Raw genomic sequence first — 8,747 nt, 5'->3', positions numbered from 1 at the left:
TCACCCCCCAGGGGGGATGGTCACGCCGCAATCCCTTCTCCTCCATTCTCCTCTCGGGATCTTGGGCACGCACACACAAGCACCTGGCGTGAGTTTAAGCCTCCGGGTCCTGGACTCGAACCGTGATCGACTACATGGGAGTCCAGTGACATAACCATTACGCTAACTGGTCGTCCCATCTACTCTATCTTCTAAGAAGTAGAAATCAAATGTTACCTTTTCTTTTATTATATTTATACCATTTAAAAAGTCAAAGGATTTATAAAAAAAAATGCACTTCCCTGCCCCTCCCTTATATGCTCCTGGGAAACAACCACTTTTTACATTTTTAGCTGTTTCTTCCTTTATTTGTTCCCAATGTTTGTAGACAGTATTCTCATTCCACTACTTATTATATAAAGAAATTGATATTTATTGATTGATTTTTTTGTGGTTGTAGGTAATGATTTAGCTTTCTCATATTTTTAACCTCATGATTTTTATTTTCTCAGTATAGGTTTGTCACTATGTTTTTGTTAAATTGGTATCAATATTTATATTATTACAATGATGTAAATAGTATAATTATTTCCAGCTTTTTCCACCAATATGTCTTGCATCTGTCCTTTTTCCTGTCTTTAAAATGCTATTATATTAATTCATATGTCATATAACTCCCTTTCCTAAAAGTTTCCCTTCCTTAAGGTCCTTTGCTCTCTTTCTCCTATCTGGATTGGTTACTCACTTGACCTACTGTATAGGTGTTACTCTGGGTGTTTTTAATTTTTCAGATTATGTCTTGTCTACCTACCTAATCACTGAAATTAAGCCAATGTGGCAGAAGCTAGCAGTTGGTGAATGCTATATGAGTATTCATTTTACTAGTCTTCCTAGCTTTATTAGTACTCTAGTAGTATTCTTTCTACTATTGTTTATTCTTTCTAGTATCCTAGGTTTAAAGTTTTAAAAATAAAAATTTTGAGTGAAGCAATTCCATAACATTTTAATTCTTATTACTCCGAATGTAGCACCTTTCCCCCTTCCTTTAGGAAAGTATTTAGAATCTTCCTCTTTTCTCCAAATATTCTGACATTTCACTGTTGTGCCCTGGTGAAAGGCTGTTAAATATTTATTATATTAGACACTTTGTGAGCACTTTTAATCAGTAGACTCATGTCCTTGAAGTATGGAAAATTCTCTTATAGTATTTGTTGCTCATTTTCTATCTACTTTCTTTTCTATTTTAGGAGTTAGCATTAATTAGACATGAAATCTCCTGGGTTGATCCTCTAAGTCTAGAATTGTCTTTCATGTTTTTTTCCCCCTTCTTATCACTATTATTCTAATTTCTAGGAATTATTCGCTACTTTATTTTCTCATCTATTGAAGTATTATTTTATTAAGTTATATTTCTTTGATTTTATGTAATACAATTAAACTGATTTTTATTAAGTTTTAATTCCCAAAAGGTTTTTCTTTTTCCTTTTTTTCCTGATTCTTTTTAATTTTTTTTTTTTTTATAGTTTACTACAGGGCACATGTGCTTGGTGGAGAGACGGGGAGGGAAGGAGAAACTCTCCCCTCCCCCCCTGCTGGGTGTATGGCCACACCACAATCCCTTCTTCATTCTCTCAGAATTTTGGGCATGCATGCACATGTAGCCAATATGTCAAGCCATCCAGTCTGGGACTTCCACTGTAAAATTGGCCATATGGGATGCAGTCGCCTTAACCACCACTCCACCAGCTGGCCCCGTGATTCTTTTCGTAACATTTTTCTGTCTATTTTATGGATAGGATACTTTTTTTTGTTTTGTATCTTTTTTTCCATTTCCTGAATTTCTTCTTCTTTTTTATTCCTTCCCTTATTTTTTCATATGTTGAAAGCTTTTTTAGTCATCTGGTGATCTGTTCATATGTATGTCTGAAGCACGAATGCTTAATGGGAGCTTTCTGTGAATCGGCAGGGTGTGCAGCCTGAAGAAGTTCCCATTGAATATTCAGATCGTCCACTGGAGATCGAAAATGATACCATAAGGGTCTTTTCTTTCAAGCAAAATTTCTCCAGAAAAGGCTATTCCGAGGTTTTGCTGGTTGGTAGTAGTCTAGTTGTAAGGCCCTCTGCCCATGGTGTAGAGAAAGGAGTATGCATAGGTGTCTTGACTGTTTCATATGCGTTAATCAATTTATATTCAGCTTTGTAATTCACCCTCACCTGTCATCTTGCTTGTTGTCCTTGATTCTGAATCCTCTCGGCTCAGTTTCTCCAGTCAATAAATATACAGTGGTCTCCACCTTATGGAGTATGGTCTGGCTGATGATATTCTGTGAGCATGAAGAGTAGTGCCATGTGGTAGACCCTTGATTAATGCATAGATAGATTTCCAATCTGTCCCTCATTTTTTCACCCCTCTGCCAAAAATGATGCCTTTAAGTTCTGAGCTTCTCCTGGATTCTGTGGACCTTTTCATTAAGATCTCCCTCTATGCGTATTTTAGGTCATAGCTTCTCCACTTTACCAAATCCATTACTCTTTTCTTTTACCTATTTTCTGTCTTAAAAAATTTATTAAATTTCTTGAGACTAGCAGATGGCATAGTGGTTACATTGCTGAACTCCCACATAGTTGACAGTGGTTTGGGTCCTGGACCCAGCAGCTTAAAAAACTCATGCCAGGTGTATGTGCGTGCATGCATGCCCAAGATCCTATGAGGAGGGTAAAGGAGGAGGGATTGTAGTGTGGCCATCCTCCTGGGGGCCAGGGATTTCTCACTTTCTGTCTCTCTCTGTCTCTCCAGTGAGCACACATGCCCTATAGCAAAAATCTCTCTTAAAAAATTGGGTTTATGCCTAAAGTCAGACATGGGTTCTTGTGTATGTATGTATCAGCTGTGCTTGCTATTGCAAATATTTAGACAAATTAAGTTCATTAGCAAATCAATTAAATGGGGGGGGAGGCATAAAAAGCAATCATGGATACCAGAGACAATAGGAGGAGGGTTGGACAGGGCAGAGGGTTAGGGATAGGGAATCAAGGATGGCAAAAAAAAAAAAGACACACAAAATATACAAAACATAAGAAATGAAAAATTGTTTGTTGATAACACGTATGTTGATGTGTTTGAGCCAACAGACAGTGTATTTTGGATGAAAAATTCATTTTGTATACTGTAATGATGTATAGCATATTAATGTTAAAAAAAGAAAAATAAATTAATAAAATAAAAAAAATTTTTTTTAAAAGAATAAAGTTAGACTTTCAGTGTCATAGTTTCTGTGGGCTTCTATGACAAAATACTATAGACTGGATATCTTATAAACAACATAAATTGAATTCTCACAGTTACGAAGGTTAGAACATTCAAGCTAAGAGGGTCAATGTCGTTGGATTCTGTTGAAGGCCCTCTTCTGGGTTGCAGATTGCCAACTTCTTGCTGTATCATCACGTGAGAGAAGGGCAAGGGATTATTCTGGGGGCTCTTTTATAGATACTAATCTCATTCATGAGCGCTCTGCCCCCTGAATTAATTACCTCACAAAGGCCCACCTCCTAATACCATTATTTTGAAGGGTTAGTATTTCGATATACATATCCCTTCTCCTCCATTCTCCTCTCGGGATCTTGGGCACGCACGCACACGCGCCCGGCGTGAGATTTAAGCCACCGGGTCCGAGACGCGAACCGCGGTCGGCTACGTGGGAGTCCAGCGACATAGCCATTACGCTAACTGCTGGTTCCCTGCTTTACTGGATTTTGATAAGGAAATAAACATACTTAAAAGAAAATCTCTTCCCATTTTTTGTTCCTGCATATCTCTAGAATAGTACTTTTAAAACTTTAGTGTACATAAGGATTACCAGCAGGTCTTGTTAAAATGAAGATTCTGGTTTAGTTGTTCTTGGTGGGGCCTGAGACTCTGCATTTATGACTAGTTCATAGATAACACATTGACTAACAATATTCTACATCATCTTCTTTACCCCATTCCTCTGATTTTTTTCCCCTCCTGTCATGTTTATGAGGCAGGTTCAGTTTGGCTGGCTACTGTGGCATATGCATGTGAGGGACTGTATTTGAAAGGCCATAAAAATAGGCTCTTATTCCAAAGGTACTTCTTTTAGAGACCTCTATCTATGGCATCCAGGACCCTATAACATTTTCTATATTGACCATTATGCATTTTCTTTTTCCAGATAAACTACCCATGGAAGGAATTCTTTTCTTTATTTACGATAGAGTACATGCACGTACATATGTGTGTGTGTATTTGTGTGTGTGAAAGAGAGAGAGAGAGAGAGAGGTCTGCTCATGCTACGATCTTCCTTCAGTGCTCCAACTCATCAGATCTTGGGAACTCATGCACATGCCCAGCTTCTTTGGGGCTGACTGGCCAGGACTGTGTTTGCCTTGTGGGATCTGGCTTCTGTCGAGCAGCACATTATTCCTGTGCCATCGAGCCAGGTCATGGAATTTTTTAAAGGGAAGGAATGATATTTTAATTTCACAATATTATATTTTTTTTCTTAAAAGAAAGCATGCCACATTGTCATTATAACAATGCCTAATCAACCTTTCTGTAATCTGATTATGGTGATGATTACTGAAATCTACACATGATAAAATTTTATAGAACTGTATGGCTAGGACCAGCAGTTGGCATAATGGCTGTCGTTGGACTCCTATGTAGTCGACTATGGTTTGAGTCCCGGACCCGGTGGCTTAAACTCATGCCGGGCGTGTGTGCGTGCATGCCCAAGATCCAGAGAGGAGAATGGAGGAGAAGGGATTGTGGTGTGGCCATTCCCCCTGGGGGGTGATTTCTCGCTTTCTGTCTCTCTGTCTCTGTCTTTCTGGTGAGTGCACAAACCCCATAGCAAAAACCTCTCCAAAAAAAAAGTTAATTCAAGAAAGAAAACAAAGAGAAACTAAAGAGAGAATTACTACTAAAATTGTTGTAAACTTTTTTTCCCTGATATCTCTATATGTAAGGAACACTTCTTATATTCCAGAAACTCTCCTGTATATTATCTCATTAGTTCCTCACAGTAACCCTCTGTGCAGATACTATTGTCATCCTCATGTTATACGTGAAGAAACCAAAGCTCACAGAGTTGAAGTTGTCTTAGGCAAATAGCTGGTATGTTTCAGAGTTGAGATGCAAGCTGAGGTCTGATACATAAACCTAATTCTTTTTCCTGCACTATGGTAATTCCACTGACTCTACCTTGATCAAACTAAGCCTGTCTCCTTCCAGGCACTGAAATATGAGCTTCCCAGATGCTGTACTTACTATTCCAGACATCTCAATGGGCCTCACCAGGATAACTAGACACCAAGACTGCTTGCTCAGTCTTACCCTCTGTTCTAATAACTCCCAAACTCTCCACGTTTATTTTACCTTTTGCTGAGCTTTCTTTTCTTTCTTTTTTTTTTTTTGAGAGATTGTTGCTATAGGGCATGTGCGCTCGCCAGACAGACAGAGAGAGACAGAGAATCAGAAAGCAAGAAATCACCGCCCAGGGAGGATGGCCACGCCGCAATCCCTTCTCCTCCATTCTCCTCTCAGGATCTTGGGCATGCACGCACACGCGCCTGGTGTGAGTTTAAGCCATTGGGTTCAGGACATGAACTGCAGTCAACTATATGGGAGTCCAGCGACATAGCCATTATGCTAACTGCTGGTCCCTGCTGAGCTTTATTTTCATTTCTCAAATTCTTCCTGTATCTTTTTTCTGTATAAAGTAGATGCCAAGAACTTTCATCACTGATAGAATTTTGCTACTAGTGTATTTCTCTTTGGCTTCTATGTTTATAAGTTTTCATTTTGTCTTGAGATTTTCCTGGCCTCCTCTGAATATTACCTAGAATGAGTTCATCTGAAAAATATGCAACTGGCTACATATAAACCATTCCCCTTTCACCTTTAAACTCTGCTTCTCAGAAGCATGCCAACAGTTTCCATAGGAGAAATGTGGCAGACTACATTTAAGGGTAGCCATTCCTTGCTCCACTATCACTTCCATTTCTTCCTTTACCCACCCATTGCTATGTGGTATGTTCTTTGATTTCATCAATACCTTTGGCATTTTATTTCTCTGTAAGAGTTTGAGAAGAAAATCATATACCGAAATCTTTTCTTGATCCATACACATTTCACAGCCTTTGAGACTTAAAGAACTTCAGAGAAATCTTAGTTCTTGTCAGACAAATATCGTCTATCCCTTTATCACTTTTCCTTGAACCTTGAAGAGTACTCATTCTGCCAGTTTCAAGCACCTTCTACAGCTTGAGATTCTGTGTGTCACATTGATGACCATTTCCCCTTCCTTCTGGATATCACTGAAAACAGCAGCCTTCAAAGCTTTGCTGAATCTGCTGTCCTCCAATGTCTCATTGAACTCAGCAGTGAGGCCAGCAGGTCTGGGAAGGATTTCTCTTCCTCAGCTGGATCTTGCTGCTTACGTTGGGAGCTGTCAGTTTAGCTCTTCTATCAGCTGACTTTCTCCCTTGATTGGTAACTGAACATAAGACAATGGCTCCTCCCTCTTCTCTGCTTCTAAAACAATTCTGAAAAGAACTCCACTATCCCAATGTTTCTTTTTAGCACTGCAGATCTGTTCAGTTTGACTTTTAAGGCCAGTCAGCTGGATCTTGCTGCTTACGTTGGGAGCTGTCAGTTTAGCTCTTCTATCAGCTGACTTTCTCCCTTGATTGGTAACTGAACATAAGACAATGGCTCCTCCCTCTTCTCTGCTTCTAAAACAATTCTGAAAAGAACTCCACTATCCCAATGTTTCTTTTTAGCACTGCAGATCTGTTCAGTTTGACTTTTAAGGCCAGCTACTCGTCAATGTTATTCTCTCTTACCCATTTTCAGATGCTCATAGGTTCTGCCTTTTGTTAGACTTTAGCTTGTTCTTCCTCCCTTCTCTCCTTGGCTATCTGCTTATAACTTCTTATTTTTGCTAATTTCCCCCCCTCTCTTTGCTCTCCATTAAACACAACTGCATTCGGGAATCTGTGTGTGACTTTATAAAGTTACTGGCCATTTTCTTTCCCTTGGGGACTTCCCTTGAATGTTATTTTGCAGGCCAGTCCTGTTATATCCCCAAAGTGGCATAAAGCTGTTGAGAATTTATTCTAAGAAAATAGTTACAAACATATGTGAAGGTGTATGTACATGCAAAGTTTTCAGCATAATACTGTTTAAATAGTGAAAAATAGGCACAACCAAAATTTCTATCAATAAGAGGCTAAGCTTTTGGTACAGCCTTATAATGGAATATAAAAAAATGAATTTAAGATAAGATAGAGCCATATTTATGGGTATCTAAAGATTTGGTAATATTTATTGAGTGAAAAGGCAGGTTACACGGTGTAAATACACTAAGATATTATTTATAAAGTGTATTTGTTAACCAGCACTGACTGTAGAGTCAGGAAAATTTGAGTGTGAATCTTAGCCTCAGCATTTACTAGCTGTGTGACTTTGGATTAAGTTATTAACATCTTTGGGGGGTTTTGACTTGCACATTTGTAAAATGGGGATAACAATAGTATCCACCTCACAAGGTTTTTGTGGGAATTAAATGATATCATTTATGTTAAGTTTTAGGGCAGTGAGTAGTCATTTCTGGTGTTTGAAAATTAAATAAAAATTCCTGCAAAAGTGCTGAAGAATAGAAAGTGACCTAGAGGGGACTAATCAATATTGAAATGTATTATGGTTTTGTACTCATAGTATTGAATGTGGAGAAAGGTCTCCTAAATTCTGAAATGTTCCATCCTCAAGATATGCCATGTAAAAGGTGCTTTCCCTTCATAAAGAATGGAGCTAAAAGGATTGGTGCTCATGGGAATTTACAAGAGTTCCCTCCAAACTCCTAGTGCTACAGCATCTCTAGCCTTTTGTTTTTTCTTTTCTTTTCTTTTCTTTCTTTTTTTTTTTTTTTTGAGGGGTTTTTGCTATAGGGCGTGTACACTTGCCAGAAAGAGAGAGAGAGAGAGAGTGTGAGAAATCATCCCTCATGGGAGATGGCCATGCCACAATCCCTTCTCCTCCATTCTCTTCTCGGGATCTTGGGCACGCACGCACACACACGCACGCACGCACAGTGTAAGTCTAAGCCACCAGGTCTGGGACTCGAACCGTGGTCTACTACATGGGAGTCCAGCGACATAGCCATTATGTCAACTGCTGGTCCCAGCATCTCTAGCTTTTGACAAAATTGTGATTTACATAGATTATTCTGTGCCATTTCACATGTTCCTTTATCCATACCTTTTTCAGCAGTGTCCAGTCAGAAACCCAGGAGCATAAGTTTCATAATAGGACAAAATGGGTAATGGTGGGGAGATTTTAAATCTATGTATTTATGGTCAGCTGATTTCTGACAAAGTTACCAAGAACACAATAGGGAAAGGACAGTCTCTTCAATAAATGTTGCAGGGAAAATTGAGTGTCCACATATAGGCAAATGAAATTAGACATTTATCTCATACCATGTACAAGAACAGCTCAAGATTAATTAAAGCCTTAAATGGAAGACTTTGAACTGTATAGCTAATAGGAGAAGACTGCCTAGTGGATCATGAATGGGGAGGGCAAGGGGGCCACTGTAGTACCTGGAGAATTCTGTCCTGGGTTCCATGGGGGGCTTCCCACTTTGATGTTGGAATCATGGAGCATCCTGAGGAAGTAGGGCCAGCCCAGGCAAGGTGAAAGGTGAAGGTGAGGGAGTAGTTTCTTCTAAAAAAAAAGAAAAAAA

The sequence above is a fragment of the Tupaia chinensis genome, unplaced genomic scaffold, assembly GCF_000334495.1.
Source record: "Tupaia chinensis unplaced genomic scaffold, TupChi_1.0 Scaffold144058_1, whole genome shotgun sequence".
NCBI classification, from domain to species: Eukaryota; Metazoa; Chordata; class Mammalia; order Scandentia; family Tupaiidae; genus Tupaia; species Tupaia belangeri.
This window is presented reverse-complemented; position numbering follows the sequence as displayed.